Here is a 21,047-nt window from a genome sequence, read left to right on the forward strand (position 1 = left end):
CATTCTTTAATCTGCAGTGTTGCGAAGAAGGCAGTTCTCCTTTTGGTTGTCCTTGACTTCTCCCTTCGTTGTTGTAAAGATCTTGATTGGTGGCACCAGAACACATTGTCCTTCATGATGGAAGCTTCTACGAGGGCCAGGACTGCCGTTGTAGGTGTGGTGGCTTCTTTTCTAGGGTAATGGTGACTACGGGTTGTGCAATTAGAGATAGAAGAAGGAACTATAGGTTGTTGATTTTGGGGGTATGTTGTGCCTCATGATATGTGGATGTATATAGGTGCTACTTCAGTTTTGGATATGGGGGTTGGGTTTTCTAAGGTTAGGAGTTTGGCTTGGGGTATGTATATGGTATTATTCATGGCTATACATGCGGAACATGTGTAAGGTGAGAGGAAATCTAGAAGGTGGTTTTGCAGGCGAAGGGTTATGGCTTGGGGTGAGAAGGGGTGTTGCATTCAAACACATAGATACACCCATATTAGTTGAATTTATGGGGGGTTTAAAAAGAGTTACCATGTAGCATTGGCGCGCGTTAATTGAAAACATTTGATTAGATTGCATCATGTCGGTGAGCACTTGAAGCGAATCTTTCATGATTCTTTGGAGAGGGTGGTCATGATGGTGATGGATGCTCATGTAGCAGATTGGTGGTTCTGTTGCCTTAATGAAGGTATTCAGTGGCATTGGCACGTGGTAGGGTTGCAGGCGATAGCCGTTGGGTGGCTGGCTTCTGAAAACGCTTACTATTGAGCGTGTCGAGAAGGGAAGTGTCATCATAGAACTTTTTGACGATCCAGAATGGTTCTGTTCATTGGAGCTTCAATTTTCCGAGATGTGGACCCATGCAAGATTGAAATAGCAGGACTGGATCTTCTTCTTTGAACATCCGGAATTTGGAATGATGATCGACCCATTTCTTCCTTCTTTTCTGAATGATTGTGGGGTGTCATAGAAACTCTTGAGGGGGCGAACTTCCTCTAGTGGAAGGAGCTGGTCCGGATGATGTTGATGAAGGGACTCTTCCGAGGTTAGATTTTCTACAATAGCAATGCGGAGACTTGGAACTAGGAATTCCATTGGTACAATTGCTTCAGTGCCATATACTAATTTGAATGGGGTCATTTCGGTGGAGATCTTATAGGCTGTGCGGAATGCCCATAAAGCTAAATAAAGCTTTTCATCCCAGTCATTGTGATTTTGATTGACCAACTTTGTGAGGATCTTCTTGAGGATTTTGTTAGTTGATTTAGCTTGACTGTTGGCTTGTGGATAGTATATTGTGGAGCATTTATGAATGATGAGATGTTGGGTGATTAGTTCTTTAATGACATCATTGACAAAGTACTTACCTTGGTCACTAATCAACTCGATTGGGAATCCGAAAACAAGTGATGATCATCTCATACATAAAGTTTTCAGTTGATTGTGCCGTGTTATCACGGGCTTCTACCCACTTGGTGCTATAGTCTATTGCTACTAAGATATACTTGTGGCCGGTGAAACGGGATGGGTGCTTAAAAGGGCCAACAAAGTCGAGGCCCCATTTTTGGAATGGTTTCTCTTCTTATTGTTTACTCTCTTGAATTTAGAAAATTGTGTAGATTAGAGCTCTATAAATCTAATTTGGGTTAATAAACATCAATTAAAGAATGATAAAAATGAGAAATGGTAAGCTATACAAAGGAGGTTATGGTAAAATTTTCCAGAATTCCATGGAAAAGAAAGTTTGTTTTTATGTTATTCTAAAAGAGTAATGCCCACCATTTTTGCATCTAAGAGAAATATTCTAATTACTCCATGTACATATTCACCTATGAATATGCATGGATATCATTGATATTCTTATTAAATTTAATTTCTATGCATAGAAAGATGCATAATGGATTTTTTTTAAAATTATAAAAGTGTTATTCTTATTAAATTTAATTTCTATGCATAATGAATTTTTTTAATTATAAAAGTGTTATTCTTATTAAATTTGATTTCTATACATAGAAAGATGCATAAAGGAAATTTTTTTAAATTAAAAAAGTGTTATTCTTATTAAAATTAATTTTTATGCATAGAAAGATGCGTAAATAAATTTTTTTTATTACAAAAGTGTTATTCTTATTAAATTTGTTTTTTATACATAGAAAGATGTATAAAGAAATTTTTTATTTTATAAAAGTGTTATTCTTATAAAAATTGATTTTTATACATAAATAGATGCATAAAGAAATTCTTTTTATTTTAAAAGTGTTATTCCTATTAAATTTAATTTTATGCATAAATAGATGCATAAAAGGATTTTTTTAAATATAAAAGTGTTATTCCCATTAAATTTGATTTTATGCATAAATAGATACATAAAAGGATTTTTTATAAAAGTGTTATTCCTATTGAAGTTGATTTTTATGCATAAATAGATGCATAAAGAATTTTTATATCAAAATTAGAATTCTCTTAAATTCTATGTTGAGAGAGTAAAAATGCCTGGGAAGTTACATCCATTAGACATCCCCCAGATGAAGTGGGAATGTATCAGTATGGATTTTATTACTGGACTACCTTCAATGCAATCAAGTTACAACTCCATCTTCTTGGTAGTTGACAGACTAACCAAAGTTGCCCATCTGATTCCAATAAAATAAACCTACACTGTAGTGGATGTGGCCAAAGTGTTCCTCAAGGAAATCTTCAGATTGCATGGCCTACCTAGGAGAATAGTAAGTGATCGAGATCCCAAATTCACATCAAGATTTTGGACTGCATTCTTCAAAGCTGTAGAAACTTTCTTGGATCTCAGCATAGCTTACCACCCTGAGACCGATGGTCAAACAGAAAGGGTGAACCAAGTAATCGAAGATATACTTCGGTCATGCTGGCAGGGAACCCAAGAAGTGGCTAAGCTATCTGCACCTTTCGCCTACAATGCTTCTTATCACCGAAGTATTAGGGTGAGCCCTTTCAAAGCTTTGTATGGACAAGACTGCCTAACACCATTAACTTGGTCCGACCCATTGATTAGGGTCGAGATGTCCAGACAAATGCTTGACGACATGGAGTAGCAGATGCAGTCAATCCGCAAGGATATAAAAGCTACCCAGGATAGACAGAAGCAGTATGCAGATAAGAAGAGGTCAGATAGAAAATTCAAAGAAGCAGATATGGTCTTCATTCGAGTACACCCCAAAAGAAGTTCTCTATCTCTTGGGAAGTACAAGAAGTTATCCCCCAGATACTGTGGGCCATATCTGATTACAAAGAAAGTAGGCGACTTAGCCTATGAACTTCTTCTGCCTCCCCATCTCAAAGTACATAATGTATTTCATGTCAGCCTACTTAAGAAGTATGGATCGAGTTTGAATCATGTGCTTAATGATGAACTCTTAACTTCTTCAACCCAAGGGCAGATGGAACTCCAACTTGAAGAAATCCTTGATGTTAGAGAGAAGGTTCTCAGGAACAGAATTCTGAGAGAATTATTAGTCAAATGGATGTTATATTCTTTTGAAGACACCACCTGGGAGAATGAAGCCGAACTCATGCGGGATTACTCCTAGTTTGTGAGATGAGGACATCTCGCATTTTTCAAATGGGAGAGCAAGTAAGATTCCTCCCCAGCCCCTCAAGATGTCCAATTTCTTCCCTTGTAATCAATCCCCTTTTCAGAATAATAAAAGATCTCGTTTCTACTTGTTTTGGCCTAGAGAGAGAAAATATTCTAGAGAGAGATAATTCAGTTTTTAGATATCTTTGGATGGAAAAATATTTCTTCTTATTAAAATAACCCTGAAATAGAAGTTTAGAAAGAAATTCCCCACTTTAACTCTCAACTTACTACCCCCAAAACCATAACAAATTTACCCTCAACATTGGCCAGGCCTCCCCAATCACTTACCGCAAGCCTCCCCACCATTGCCTCGACATCGACCACCCCTCTACCTTCATCACAACTGCCACCCAAAATCCCCTCCCTCCCACCCTTGGAAGAAGGAGAAATCCTACCACCACCACGAGAGAGAGTAGGAGGAGATTGACCCTCCGCTCAACCCCCTCAATTGGCGTGATCCACTCGATCACATGGAGTTCAAGCAGGCCATACGAATCCTGCTCGATCGACAACTCCAGGAGGCACCCTGGTGGGTTACGGACTGCATGGACCTCCATGTCTTGCGACCCTACCTCGATGCCAAGTGTCGTGGGCTAGAAGCACGAGCATCCCCCTCGACATTGGTAGCTACCATAGGCCCCCCTTGTCGGGCTGCTCGCCCCATCATGTTCGGCCTCATGGGTGAGTAGTCGGCCTCGCGGCGTCCATTCCTTCTCAAACTATATATATGGGACTAGTGCTCTAAGGAGCCACACCAACTCCAAACCAAACTCGATGCCGATCTGCCGCCGTGCTAAGCATGGAATCCCTTTCATGGAGGAGTAGGCCAAGAACCCAAAACTCCTTTACAACTTCCCATGGTTTGCTCCTCTGATGCCATAGAACCCGTGCACTGAAGCAAACATGCTCACACGCCTCAATGGCTTCATCAGGCAGATACAAGTAGGTGCCAAATCCCATTGTGGCTGCCACAATCAGGTTCTTCAATCTTATCATCACTCAGTTGGAGACCTTCCCGAATTGGAGCCATTACCACATGAAGGCAATTAAGGCTTGGCCTTCAACCTCAACAAAGGCCCAACACTAAAGCAACTTTTTGGCTACTATGAGCTACCTGTCTGGCGCCTCCAAACTTTCAAAGAGATGATAGAGACAACCTTCTAGAGATGAGTTATCGAGTCTTCCACCAAGCCCCCCCACATCCTACGACTTTGTCTACACATATTCTTTGTCTCAATTGATTCTCTCTCTCTCTCTCTCTCTCTCTCTCACTTATGGTTACATACATGTGTTTGTGAATGCTTGCTTGCTTGATTGTTGTGTATGCATGGAGTGGATGGTGTTAGCCTAGCTTCTCTTCTCCTCTCCCTTCTTTTTTCTTTCTCTCAAGATCCCTCTTGCATGCACATTGGCATTGAGTGGGGGTAGAGCTCTCCATAGCTTCCTTCTTCTTTCATTACCTAGCTTGTGGATCTCCACTTGGGTAGTGGTGGTGGAGTGAGCCCCTAGTGGCCTCACATAGGCGAGTTAACCCTCATTAGGGTTGGCTAAATGTAAGTCTCCAAATCGACCCTTGCATGGCTTCGAGTCTCTTCTTCTCTCCCTCTCTTTTGTGCTAGTATGTTTTGGTTAACAAGGGTGCCTAGTATCACCACTTGTTTCCACATACCCTAATTTTTCTTTTTCTTGTAAATCTCTAAACCATTCACTATGGTCATGCATCACAAATAGCTTCTCACTACAATCATCACCTTGTTTCATTGATGATGCATAGTTGCCTTACTTCCACGTTTGATATCATTCAGCTTTTTATAACTTTCCCTTTTATAATGTGCCCTCATTCTTTACCATAGTAATAGCACTCTATGCTATTTGTATTTTGATTTCTTTGCCAACCACCTTGGCCTCTCTGGCTCCTCCTACCTCTAGAGTGGCATCTTCTATCTATATTCTATATGAGACATATTTTTTTATTGTTATTGTTACCTTTGGTTTTGATTTCCAAATCAACCATCACTACATCCTCTAGATGACAATCTACCTCTACTTGTATCTAAGTAGAAGGCCTGCTCATGTAAATTTTTGGAGAATCTCCTCCAATATTTATCTCCTCACAAATAAGGAGAGCAATCAGTTCTTGAAAATTTGGGAAGTTCTCTCGAAATCCACTAGCGTTCTAAAAGTGATTGTATTCCTTGCCACCAAGACCATTCAAGGTCTTGCGATATCATATCATCCACCAATAAAAACAATGGCATCTACAAGCCCTTTAACCTTCATTAAATGCAATGTCTATAGCATTAGTTGATCTTGATATCTCAAGACCAAAGTGTGCAGCAGGGGAGGAATAATAGACTCTTTAGTTATAATTGCTCTCACTAGCTTTTGTCGTTCTAATGGTATCATTAGTAGAAACAATCCTATTGGTGGTACAAGATGAACTAGAGGTTCCAAAGGTGTCAAGATTGGGACTCCTATAGTTTCTCTTTCTACTGGAATTGCTTGTACTCTTGGAGGAGCTGGATGATGTAACCCTGCCCCATCATATCTGAACTTTTAGTAGTGTACATGGGTCTAATAGAAGTGGTTACCATTGTTAATTTCATAGGCATTCTCACCAAATGATGTGCATAAGTGTGTTCCCCACCATAAGAAATAGGTGGAACCATGTTGATGTTGTTGTATGGTACATTACTATAATACCCATCAGCATAGGTCCCATATTGATGTTGGTGTATGGTACATTACTACAATACCCATCACCATCAAGCACTATGTAATCATGATGAGGAGGTAGAGGTACAGTTGGAAGTGTTCCTTCCATTGGGGTATTATAGAAAGTGAATTATGGAAACGCACTAGGGGGGCTCCAATTTACTAGGCTCCTTTAGAGAGTGCTTTGTTCTCCCCTATCCTCACATTTACATCTATTGAGGTTGAGCCAGAGCCAAATGAATGAGGCTCAAAGTGATGGAATAGAGATGGCTCCCTCTCCCCCTTCCAAAGCTCTTTCATGAATTGATTTACTTTCGTCGCTCATCACAGGTAATATATCTATTATCCCAAACATTCTTGTAGAAAATTTTAAAACTTAGAAACCTATGTGAGTTTTATGGGGTATGCATATCCTCTATGCCAATCCTTGTCTAAGTCTACCTCATCGACTATGAGATATTGGCTAGCAAACAAATTCTCTTTTCCCAAAGAGTTATGAGTTCTAGACTTTGAAAAATTGTAGCTTTTTAATCTAATGAAAGAATCCAAAAGGGCTTCTAAAACTGGTCTGAAACTTGTCTAAATGGAACCAAACTTGATAGGGGAGTTATTTGGAGTGTTAAGAACCTTGTGGATGTTTCAACTTCAATTTCCAATGAGAGACTGTTAATTTTACCAAGAACCACTAAAAATAGTCAATGACTTGGCATTGTTAGATCAAGACCTATGAGTGTATTTTTGGCAAGAGTTTTGAGTGTATTTTTCTAAACTGGTCACATCTTCTTTCCTCAAAACTGACGGAAGAGTTTGCTCTTGGTCATAGTCTGATTCAAGGTTCGAGTCTGGTAAGATTTTTCCTAAACTATCTTTCTCGAAAAGGATTGATAATTCAGTTACTATTTTACTGAATTTCATTCTTTTAATATTCACTTAACTGATTTCTAAATTAGTTACGAATTCCAATGAGAAATAAATTAATCATTTATCTGAATATTTTGATCTCGATAGATTTCCTGAATTCTCTCCTTACAATCCGTGTGAATATAAAACGATATCTTAGAGTATTTAATTATAAAGTAGCTTCAAATGAGGGATAATGATGGGGGGGCGTTTTTGGCCCTAGCCCACTTTTTGAGGTGGGGTCATTTATACCAGTTTGAGCTGTCTTTATTAAAAAAGGTGGGAAATTTGATTTTATTGAAAGATTTTGCATTTTTCAGCCCAATTTCTTAAAAGAAAATGGTATGATTCAAGTTTGACCCCTACATATTAGGGACAGGGAAACCCAACATTTTTCTCCACATGGCCTTCTTCCATTGCACCACTCCTTAATGACTGTCATTAGGCTTGGGGCTAATTAAAGGGCCCAAGAAGAGCCCAAACAAGTCTTAATGCCATAGGTACACCGATGAAGGAAAAATTGGAAATTAGGATTCAACCAGATTTTTGGAGGATTATGATCAGTGATACTATAGTTTCATTAAAGATTGTTTTAAAGACAGATGAATCTGTGAAAAAGGCAATTTCATATTGGGTGTATAAGTGGTGTGACTAGTTTTAAGTTTTCATGAATATCCGGCTAGGGGACCTGGGAACTCTTTTCTCTGATACCTAGGACAAAACCTAACCAAATTCTTAAATGGATTCCATCACTACAGTGGTTGGGCAGTTGGCTATAACCCACAAGACTGGATGGGGTTAGGCTGGACTGATGGATCCCTAATATGAGACTCAATTCTGTTATGGTATGATAGATGAAGTAAATCTCGGATAAAAATTGTTCTATGGAAAAGAATCAATTGGCTATGCCTCTCAATGAGGAAAAAAGCATTCGTCTCTATGATCCAAGTGTAAGTCTTTTCCTTGATCTGACTATGGGACTTACGGGTTCGGTCAGATCAGTTCAGTTAGTTAAGGCTCTTGACTACGCTAGAGTAAAAATATCCTGGAGGAATCGCCCGTGCTTTTTGGGCGAGGGAAGTTTTTCCGGGTTTGTTGAGGGATTAGTCTCTTGTCCGAATATACATGGGCGAGGTTCCGAAGAGTGAAGGACCCTGCCCCACGCAAGAAGTGCTACTTCTACTGCTAGCACCCCAAGATTCGTTGCGCGGAGGGGACATGGATCTTTCACGTTTAATATGATAATGAATGGGGAGAATTCTAGTAAATGATGTTGGTAACTGGGAAGACGATCAAGTCTTTCAATATATCACTATGAGATTAGTGGATTGTGCTGACAGATTGTTTGCAGCTTGACCTTTGGCCCAGTGGACCCAATTGTGGAATGACAAATTAAGAACCTGTATAACTGAAATTCCTATGGGGAATGTTCAGATGATAATTGGAAATTACTGGTTTGATGGACCATTTTTTATGTTAAGGAATGAACTATTTTCTGATGATGAGTTCTGTACATTTCTTCTTGTAGAAGGGATCTTTATCCCAGGATTCTGAGAGGGTTGACCAAACTTTAAGGAACCCCAGAATCACTTGGATCTAAAGTTAGTAGTATGGTTTCATGTGAAGAGCACACTTCCATATATGATCACCCTTATACACATGGGAACATAGCAAGATTGATAAATAGTAGCATGGGAGAAGCTAGGACTACAGTCAAACTATATTTTTGAGGAGCACATTGACACTATGAGCAATACATGTCAGCATGAGTTTTTGGCTATTAGTAGTCGTAGTAGTTTACTAGCTGGGGAGGAGTTAGTGGACTACACATTCTGTAGACCTACTCTTGCTCGGTCGTACAAGTGAGTAGGTAGGGTTGCCATTAGATGTTTCATTGGGACATCACAAGAGGTCTAGGTGATTGTACTCAGATATTTTTGTATTAAGATGATTGTACTCATATTATTTTGTACTAAAAAATGTTGTTTCATTGGGACATCACAAGAGGTCTAGGTGATTGTACTCATATATTTTTGTATTAAGATGATTGTTTCATTGGGACATCACAAGAGGTCTAGGTGATTGTACTCATATTATTTTGTACTAAAAAATGTTGTTGTACTTAGATACTTTTGCACTAAAATGATTGTTCCTGGTTATTTCTATATTTAGACGATTGTACTCAAATATTTTGTAAAAGGAAAGAGCATGTTTATATTCATTTGTGAAGTCAATGTTTATGAGCTACCTTAGTCATGTGTAGACAATGTGTGTGTGTGTGTGTGTGTGTGTGAGAGAGAGAGAGAGAGAGAGAGAGAGAGAGAGAGAGAGAGAGAGAGAGAGAAATGAAATGAAATGAAATGTTATATTAACATCTTCAAAAGGCCAAAGTGGTGTTGAATTTTGCTTTTGTTTTATTGGTTTAGGAAACAAACGATATTGATGAAGTAGTCTTTATGGATATCGACCCTCATCATGGACCACATATTTTGTAATCCCCACCACAAGTATATGCCAATCTCAGAAGAGATAGGGATCTCGTTGGATATCAAAATCTAAAATGTCAAAGATCATGTCTTGATAACTTAGAATATGATGACACCTGATGATGTAGCCACTGTCTGAATGTTTCCAATATATTTGACAAATATAACTTAGATGGACCGAGTGGGCAAAAAGAAAGAGAATGTGATCGACAAAGCCATGACAATTTAATGAAGGAAGCCTCGAATTATATTTTTGAAAATGCAAAACTCTTGAGGCTTTTTGTGCAAGCTTGCTTGTTCTATATCTAACAAACTCAACATGGATGCACCAGTAACTTAGTGACCATACTACTAGAGTATGTCTTAACTTATCTTCTTCTCAATTATCGAATATGAGAGTATACTTTATAATATCTTCTTCGTGAAAACATGTTCCCAATTTACAAATGCAAAAATTTATTATCTTTTTGCAAATTCCTATCGACAAGATTGTCGCCAAAAAACAATGTATTACCAAACTCAAGATCCGAAGTAAAGTTTATACTATCTAAATTAGGCATGGATTACAAGCGTATTCTTGCTTACTTCAATTATTTTTTAAAAAAGAGGATAGTATCCAAAAATCACGCATTGTCCTAAATGCAATGAGCCCCACTTTAAAGAGGAGGTTGCAAAGGGGACATCACTTGTAAAAATATATGGAGGACTGGCATGCCAAAAAAAGAAGAAGCATCAATGGGCAGCTGTGAACCCCTATAGATTGTGAAACATTTTAATATATTAAATGAGAATGATAAGTCTTTAAAGTGGAAAGCCATAATCTACGACTTGGATTAGCACTTGATGGGATCGACCTTTTCTCCATACAGTCATCCAAATGGTCAACCTGGTTTGTTGTATTGGTTAACTATAGTATTCCACCTTGATTCTTAGTCTTCTAATTCTTGGTTGGTAATTATTCTTATGGATCTCTTCTTTATTTATTTACCATGATTTATAACGGTGTAAGATCAACTTGTCTATATTCATGAGATGTTAAGAAAGCACGAAGTATCAAACATGAACATGTACTTGGCACTTCTTATCAAAGAGCTCTAAGAGTTTTGGTGGGATTTTGAGATATATGATAGATGTAGATCATATCAACGTCAAAGCTTCCTTCTAAACTATGAGACATACTCAAGGACCATTCACGACTATCCTAGCTTTTCACTATGTTCAAATATGGAGTGTATCTTTTATCTGACATATATAAAGCATTATCTCACTTATCATTGTTCAATAATCAAGAAAAACATGGATGGAAGGTCTTGCTACCCATGCATCACCCATTGAGGACTACCGAGGAACTAAAGTTTCATGGCAAAATAGAGAATTGAGCCCCACCTCACAAGATGACTCTACACAATTGGAGTTTAGCATGGACTGCATTTGAAATTTGTATTTAGAGCAATCTAAGGGAGGAACCCACTGGAATGAAGCCTAAAAATTCAATCTTCTATAGACTAAAGTATTAGAATAAGGTGAGAATTATTCACCTACTACTGGATCCTATGCACATTTTAAAGAATGTTGCAAACTCTCTCTGGAGGCATCTCTTACAGTCAAGGGCTCTCTTACAGTCAAGGGCTCTCTTACAGTCAAAAATGGTCTTGTTAAAGGCAACAAAGGCTCTCTTACAGTCAAGGGCTCTCTTACAGTCAAAAATGGTCTTGTTAAATCCAAAAGTAAACCACATCTATGGCCTCAATAAAACTTGGAAGGGACCCAAAGCTTTTATCATCATGCTCCATGGGTTCTTCAAAGCCTAGAGCACATGACAATCTTGGAACGAATCAAGTAATTTTGAACACGCACTAGATATGAAGCTTCATTTGAAATCTTTTCACCTCAAGGAACGATAAGTTATTGGGACTAAAGTCCCATGATTGGCACAACTTCTTACAGGTTGAGCATAATAAATCACCAACTCAAACCTACATTTCTTATTTTTCAATGTGTGCTAGTCTAATTATCACTCACTTTGATACTTTATTTTGTAGCATGTTCTACCATTGGTTATTCAAGACTACTTGCCTCTTGGGATATGTGACGTTATTTATCGATTGAGAGAACATATTTGATAAGAAATAGTTCTTCAAATCATGTTTTCTAACATACATATAACTTTAAATATTTACGATATTGTCAATTATTATAGGTTTGTTTTGTTGTCAAAGAGATTGATCTCAAAGATTTGCCAAAGATGAAAGAAAATACCATATAATGCTTTTTTGCCTTATGGAAAAGGAATTACCTAGAGGCTTCTTTGATATATAAAAGTGCATGTTCTCATCCACCTCATGATGAAATTTTGCTTGTATGTGTTGTGAGAGTAACCACAATGGATGCTCTTTCGGTTCATGAAGGTGGTCAAAAAATTTGTTCATCGAATAGCCTGACTAGAGGGCTCCATGGCAAAGGGTTGGATTGTCAGCAAAAACTATTTTACACAATCAAGTATATGATGATCATGGATCCTATTGCATCAAGGTTATGGTGGACAGAAGAACAAGCTGATAAAGTTATGGTGGAAGGTTTTATCTAGCAAAGGCAAGGCAATAAATCGCTCGTACGAGCTTCACCCCCAACAAACAAACACTTTTGTGTTGTACAATACACAATATATAGCAAAGTGGGTTGACTTGTATGAGAGGCAAGGAGATAAAGCTTCACCAAAACAAATAAACACCTTTGTGTTATACAATATGCAATGTGTAGCACAATGGGTTGACTTGTACAAGAGGCAAGGAGATAAAGCTGTTGTATGAGCTTTGCCAACAAAAAAACACCTTTATGTTGTATATAATACACAATGTGTAGCAAAGTGGGATGACTTGTAAGAGGAGGAAAAAGCACCAGACTCCTTGCAAGCAAGAGACCGTGACAACGCCACTCAACTACTACAAGCATGCCTAATGCACTCGATTGGGTTCATTTGACTTTGGATACATTGGCACGAGAGGGGACAATGGTTTCTTGTTGATGACAAAGTTGAGATATCTCATGGGCGCAACTTTCATATAAGATACATGTATTTGAAATTTTTATCATTATGTAGACAATTTTACGAACCTAGAGACATGAACTTGCATATGTGAGCTAAGAGACATGAATTTTCTTCAATCTTCAAAGTTTAATTAATAATTAAATGTGTATGTATTTGTTGCTTTTTTTGCATCAATCTTTAAAGTTTAATAATATGACATGTAATCAAAGTAGCACTACAATTTACTAGGATCTTAAGTTTACATCAAAGCCTTAAGAGATGGGAAAGATTGAGTGAGAGTTGTAGAGAGATTGGGGGTAGAGGAAGAGAGAATCACAACACTAGATTAGGTCCCAATAACCCTTTGAAGGGCCCCCACCATTTTCACCGACGTATTTGCTTGATTAACTTACTGTCCATGCCTTGACACACTTGACACATTTGACTTGACACAAAATACAACTTGCAAAGAGGGTTACATGGACCCTAGACCTAGATGGCACTTGGTGACTAGGGCCATTAAAAAGGTGATTTTCATGTCTTACATACAGTAGTATGTCCATGTGGCACCTTAGGATGGTGGTGCATGTGATAATGAATAAGACATGTAATCATTCTAGCTGAAATTTTTCATTCTCTCATCAAGTGAAGCCTCATATGCTTCAATGGGAAAGAAGAACATGTAAGCTTCATTAGGTGCTTTAGTATCTTTATCAGTCTTGTGGTAAGTCATCCTCAATGTCTTATAGTTCTTTAGGTAGGTCTATGTCTTCATCATCTGGCATAAATTTCTTCATTTTACCATCGAGAGGTTCCGGTCCTTGTTGCTCCGTTGCTCCACATCCAAGATGTTCTCCTCTCTCTCCTTGTTGTTTTGTAATCTCATCCCCTTCACTTGGTCTTTCTTTAAATATGTGCCAACTACCACGATACAATATGTGGATATCATACAAACATTGTTCATCGTGTACATCAGGAAAAAAGAATGCTTGTTCACAATGCTTTGGGAAGACGAATGGCTCAATTCTTTGATGCAATACTTTAGATGAGTTAATGCAATAGAATCCATTTATGTCCATCCTATATGCTGCATTGTGTCCATGGTGTTGTGTTTAAAACCATTTGAAGATGTTGACCATAAGCCCACATATTGCTATAAAATCATGCTTGTCTAAACAAGTAGAGTGGCAGTGTGTGAGTTTAGGTATCACATGTGAACTTGGGATCTCTGTCACTTACTATCCTCCTGGGTAAGCCATGCAATCTGAAGATCTCTTTAAGGAAAACTCTGGCAACATCCACTGTAGTGTATGTTTCTTTCACTGGAATCAGATGGGCAACTTTGGTTAGTCTATTAACTACCACAAAAATGGAGTTGTAACCTGATTGTACTGAAGGTAATCCAGTGACAAAGTCCATACTGATACATTCCCACTTCATATGTGGAATGTCTAGAGATTGCAGTTTTCTTGGCATCTTGACTCTCTTTGACACATTAAGCATTGCCGCACATGATCAAGTACATCCTTTTTGAGTCCTGGCTAGAAGAAGCTTTTCTTCAGACATATAGGTTTTTATAAACCCTGGATGTCCAGCGATCAGGCTATCACGGGCTTCTCTCAGAATCCTTCCTTTTATTCCCTCATCATTGGGAATACATAGCCGATTATTATAATACATGCATCCTTCATCCAAGAACTCGACTCATTTCCTAAGGAGTCTTGCTTTCCTGCATCAGAAGGGTAGCAATAGGGGCAAAGAATTTGTCCTACATGATTCTCTCCCTTGCTTCAATGATTAATGGATTTGACACAACTGAAATTGCAAGCAAGGAGCTTAGCGCATCTGCCACCACATTTTCTTTCCTTGGCCGATACTTGATTTCAAAATCAAATTCCTATAGGGTTTGCATCCATCTCCTTTGATGCATGTTGAGATCCCTTTGGGTGAAGATCCACTTCAAACTTTGATGATCTGTCAATCAAGGTGAACCTCTATCCCAAAAGATAATTAGAGCATAAACTACTGAGAGTAACTCTAAGTCATGGACAACATAATTTCTCTCATGTGTTTTGAGTTTTCTAAATTCAAAGGCCACTGCATGACTTTCCTTCATAAGAGCACCGCCTAAGGCAAACCCACTGGCATCAGTAACTACCTCAAAAGGTTTGGTAAAATCTGGCAATTTAAGGACAGGGTCGGTTACTAAGGGTGTCTTCATCAGCTTATCAAAGGCACTCTGACACATTACAGTCCACTGAAATAGGGCACTCTTCTTGAGAAGGTTAGTTAAAGGGGATGCTATCTGAGCATACTTGGGTATAAACATCCTATACCATCCAGTTAATCCTAGGAATCCTCTGACTTCCTTTACCGTCTTAGGTTTCGGCCAATCTACGATTGCTTGGATCTTTGTGTGGGGTCAGAAGAGAAATCCCATCTTTAGACACTATGGATCCCAAGTATTCCACATGGTCAATAGAGAAAGAACACTTGCTCTTTTTTGCAAAGAGTTGGTGCTTCCTTAGGATTTCTAGGACCTTGCGCACATGATCATGATCTGCAGCATTCTTTGAGTATGCCAAGATATCATCAAAGAAGACAAGAACAAAATCATCCAAGTATTCTCTGAGAATATCCTGCATAAGAGACGATTAAACATCGCCGGGGCATTAGTCAATCCAAACAACATGAGTGTGGACTCGTAATGCCCATAGCGAGTATTGAATGCTGTCTTCGGGATGTCCTATTTCTTGATTTTGATCTGGTAGTACTCGGATTTGAGATCTATCTTTGTGAACATTTGGGTTCCACTTAACCGATCCAAAAGTTCATCAATCCTAGGGATAGGATACTTATTTTTAATTGTTAATTGATTCAATTCTCTGTAGTCAATACAGAGTCTTAACATTCCATCTTTCTTCTTTTGAAAGAGAACGGGCGCACCCCAAGGTGAGGCACTGGGTCTGATGAATCCTTGCTCTAACTATTGTCTTAACTGCTCCTTAAGTTCTATGGCTTCAGGGACTGGCATTTTATATACATGCTGGGCTACTGGCTGAGCTCCGGTCGGGGGTTAACTCGATCTCATGATCTACTTCACGAGTTGGAGGCATCTCAATCAGCCCTTCAGGGAACACATTTGCATACTCACTTAACCACTCTGGTTCTTTAGCCTTGCATTTTATGTCTATCGGATTCATCTTAACGACATAAATAGCTTGCCTCTTTCTGAGCCCTTTTAACAATTTAGAAGCTTTGACTAATTGCAGCACTGGGGATCCGAAAATTCCAGTTCCTTGAACTTTATTCCTGTGAAGGTCAAGGAAAAGAGATGTGTCAGCCTGATTCTTATGGAGCCAATCCATTCCAAGGATTCCATCATAGATTCCCCAAGGGTAGGACCCTAAACTAGCAACCTGTTACGTTCCCATCTAGACTAAACTGAATAAGGTCTATCTCAAGGTGTGTGAAAAGAATCTTTCCACCACTGGCCAGTTCCACTTGCATAGGTTTCCCTGATTTTTGATTTAGGACTAACTTACGCAGACATCCTAGGGAAATAAAAGAATGAGTATTGCCTGAATCAATCAAAAGCTTGAATTGCTTACCTTGGTCCTCTACTGGAGTCTAGAGGACTGAAAATTGACGATTCTTTCCCTAATGCCCAATTCGGCATAGATTTGTCCTTTTTCTTCCTCCACTTTCTCAGCTATTGTGACGGCTCTAGCTGCTGTAGTTTGAGGTGGAACTCTCTCTCTTTGGTTACCCGACTGATACGAAGGAGTCTGTCTCTGAATTCTGGGACCTTGACTCCCTTGGCCCACAGAAGGAGATGGGCAATCCTTGAGCTGGTGACCAAACCCTTGACATCCGAAGCACCTGTTCTCACTTCGAAGCTCTTCCCTCTATATTCTTAAAAGAGCAGGAGTTCCTGAGAAAGAGCTTTGAGGAAAAGGTCTTCCTTCATTCTTGAAACTTTCAGTCTCCAGATTCTAGTTGGGACCTTGATGTCTCTTTGGAGGTAGAAGGTTGGAAGAACTTCCCGGTGTTTGGAATCTCTTGAAGGATGAGGGGGCTAGCTTTGGTGGGACTTTAACGATGAAGGCTTTGGCGAAGTCCTTCGCCATTCTTATACAGCTTTAGCCATGGAAACTAGCTTGGCATTCTTGACTAGGGTGTCTAAAGGTTCGTTCATTCCCTGAATGAACTTGATCATAAGTTGCTCTTCATCTAGCGATGGTGAGTACTTGAGGAGAAGAGCAAATTCCTGATGATATTCTTCAATAGTTTTGCTCCCCTAGTTTAGCTCTAAGAATTCATTCATCTTGGTTTCTAAAAATCTAGGGGAACAAAATCTCTTTCTTAGAGAAGCTTTGAGGTCATTCCAGGACTGGGTATTCCTATCTAGATGGTTGGTGTCGCAATGGTTTCTCCATACCACCTTGGCTGTTTCCACAATCTTTAGCCTAGCGAGAGACATTTTGCTCCTCTCATTGTATTCGGTGACATCAAAATATTCTTCCATGGCTTCAACCCACTTCTCCACAGCCTTGCATTCTCCCCTTCACCCTTGAAGGGTCTCTGTTGAGTTCTGTGAAGAGCCTTACAAACATTGGGGTCAAGCTCTTCCTCATCAATGAGAGGATCTGGCTGTCAGCCACACGGTTCGCTTGCCTCATGATTCTGCCAAAAATGATACATTAATAAATTTTTATTTTGATTTTATCAATGAGATCCTAAGACTTAAGAGGTTCAGAAAATAATTGCTTAAATAAGATAAACGATCTTATTGGAGATCTATGACATATGTCCAAGTAACAGATCTTGTTTCTTCAATTTGTCAAATAATAAACAATCACTTATATAACAATGAATTTTTCACAAAACATTTCTTTATTTATATAAAGGTTGCAATATGTACATAGAGCATCTCGACTCTAGAAAGTCAAAACCTCCTTGGGAAATGCATGACGGCGATACTGCAGACATGCCTCGATACAAATGTTCTCTTACTGCCACAGGAGCTACTATCTTACTATCTAAGAAGTCTATAGATATGGTAGGAAAGTCTGAGACCTTGAGGCGAGGGGTGATACAAAATAACACCACGAATCACTTTTAACCTCAACAGGACCATGGCCAATGAGATATTCTCCATCAGCATCATGCGCTGATTGCAGGAGGCATGGACATATTGTCCTACGTGCCACTTGTGCTGCTGTCTCTCCGCTGGATCTGGGAAATATAAATCCTCAAAATGGCTTACGAGTCTGGCTCGGCTCGTTTGAGGCATAGTAGCGGAAGAGACGATATGCTCGAAGGTAAAGGCAGTCATATCCTGTGATTGGGTGAGATCGAGAATACCGAAAAAGTGTGGAACTTCCATCTATAAAACCAAATTCTTTGATTAAAAATCTTCATTATTATTAATGAAGCTTAAGGAATAAAAATACAATACGTAAATGCTCTTTTTGATTTTTTATGCTGCATAGCTATTAGGCTAAGGCTATGTCTATAGAGAAGAATATGCTGCATAGCTATTAGGCGAAGGCTATGTCTACAGCAGCAATTTATATCATGAGTAGGACTCCTACTACAACTATACATGATGTAACGCCAGAGGAGAAGTTTACAGGCAAGAAACCTGATTTGTCTCACTTGAAAGTTTTTGGATGCATTGCCTGTGCATGTGCCAGATAAGTTGCGTACTAAGCTAGATCCAAAGGCAGAAAACATGTGTTTATTGGGTATTCCCTTGAGCAAAAGGGATATAGATGTTATAATCCTACTACACGTGAATTGAGGGTAAGCAGGGATGTTGTATTTGATGAGATGAGTAGCTGGTATACTATTGAAAAAGATTCTATTGGGGCTGATTTAAGTGGAAATGTGGTTGCACAGAATGCAAGTCAGCAATCATAGTCACATTGAGTGGACCAGGAGAGCCCTCATCCTGCAGTTTTGTTGATAGACCATGAAGTGGCAGGCTGCATCATAATACCAGTCCTGGAAATGTAGTTGGTACATCACATAAAGGCAAAGAGAAAGTGGTTGAGCCCCTTGGTGTGCCTGATATTTCTGTAGGGCATTCGCTTGTTGATGGAGAGTCTAGTGGCTTGGAGATGAGCCTTGATGCGGAGCGTGGGATTCCAGCAACAATGAGGACACCTTGTGTGAAGAAGGATATGGAATCCATGAATGTATGAAGATTTGGAAGAGTCAAAAACCCTTTGCAGAGGTTGACTTATGATGGTTATGTGGCACATCACTATGCTTATATGGAAAAAATTATTCAGGTTGTACAACCCACATGTTTTGATGAGGCTATTGGAAATGTGTGTTGGAAGAAATCTATGGATGAGGAGATGGATGCATTGTATGGAAATGAGACTTGGGATTTGGTGCCATTGCATGAAGGCAAGAAAGCTATGGGTTGTAAGTGGGTGTATAAGGTGAAACATAAAAATGATGGTAGCATAAGCAGGTACAAGGCCATATTGGTAGCCAAAGGGTATGTGTAGACACATGGGATTGATTCTGAGGAGACATTTATCTTGGTTGCAAAGATGGCAACTATGAGAGCTGTGATTGCAGTGGCAGCAGAAGCTAAAGGCTGGTTTTTACATCAGATGGATGTAAAATTGCATTCTTGCATGGTGAATTGCAAGAAGAAGTGTATATGGATCAGCCACCTGGTTTTGAGGACATAGGTCACTCGGAGTATGTATGTAAGCTTCATAAGGCTTTGTATGGGCTGAAGCAAGCTCCACGAGCATGGCATAACAAGATTGTTGAGTATCTTGTCACTATTGGTTTTCATATGGCAGATGCAGTTCACTCTTTGTATGTGTGAGAGTGATAAAGGTATAGCATCCAGGGGGGTATTGAAGCTATAAATTGCATATTCAACCAAATTGTAGGGTAGCCTAAGAATATGGCACCAAGGGGGGTGTTGAGAAATGTGGTGCCATGAAGCATAAGGAAGGTAGAGAGTGAGTAGAAGTGACAAGCAACTAGCAAACAACCACATGAGCAAGCAAGGATAATCTCACATGAGCTACAAAAGCCAACATGTACTTACCTCATATAAAAGGGAGTCATTTCATAAGCAATGTGTTAAGTTCACCCTAACGTATCGTGGGAAGTTGCCGATTTGCCGAGCTCGAGCAATGCTCAAGAGCTTCACTATAGCCGCTTATAACTGCTGTCCTCCCACACTCGTTGTCACACCGAGGCGATTTCTCTAATCTAATGGTGGTGCAGCCTCTCTCGCAAAGATCGTGTGGAATCTCTGCGAAAGATGATCATGATGGTAGTCTATTCACTCAAAAAAGAGGGAGAGAAGAAGCAAGAGGGAAGAAAGAGAGAACAAGTGATTAACACTCCCAAACCTTAACCCTAAGCACACCACACATGATAGATTAGATTTACAAGAGAGAGGAAGATAGAACACTCCACTTCTATTGCAAAAATGGGAGAGTGAGTTACAAACAAGAGAAATTGGCTTTTATACTTCCAAGCCTTTTCGCACTAGATTGTTCGAGAGTAAGTGTCCCGAGGTGCCCGAAACATAGTTACAAGGCTTTTCTCTATGGTTTAGCCAACTGACCAAGATTCTCTTATCTGTCCTTCAAAGCTCAATACTTGGGAGTGTCTTTAGGGTGTTTCTCTCATCAAATGATGGGATTTACAATATAGTGTAGGTGCCCATTACATAAGTATGCAGACATAGTTGTCTTAGGAATATGTTAACCAATATGTGGTTAACATACTCCCCTTCCTAAACAACTCGATCGCGTTGTGATCAGTAAGAGGTTATTGAGACACACTAGGAAGTGTCGCACTTGGTTGGTTCTCCTATCTCTCCAGAAATGAGAGGGAGTGGGGGAGTTAGTAAGATGGAAAGAAGTTAGTGGAGTACTAGCGAAGTATTCAACTAGTCATATGGGCTCGTATGGGCCCAGTAGTACTCTTTATTTTGCTTTTGGTGTTTTTTCCTTTCTTTGCAGTGGGACATCCTCTTTAGAGGAGTCAGAGTACTTGAATGAGTAGACTAGCAAGGAATACTTAATGACCAATATCCAAGTGATAGGTGGTATAGCACAAGCAAGGAAAAAGGTGATATAGACCCTCTGAAGATGATATATTCCAACATTGCCTTGCTTGGTGGCGTGGAAGTTTAGGTTCTTCACCCGGACATTGAGTAGGTATGGGGGGGGTGCGCACTCAGGTACGGGGTGAAAGGTCACAAAAATAGGCAGTGGCTCAAGTTGAGCTTGGTAGTGGTCTACCAGGGCCAGGGCCTCCTAAAGATGTTGCT

The sequence above is a fragment of the Cibotium barometz genome, chromosome 27, assembly GCF_041138505.1.
Source record: "Cibotium barometz isolate CiBa-2024 chromosome 27, ASM4113850v1, whole genome shotgun sequence".
NCBI lineage: Eukaryota > Viridiplantae > Streptophyta > Polypodiopsida > Cyatheales > Cibotiaceae > Cibotium > Cibotium barometz.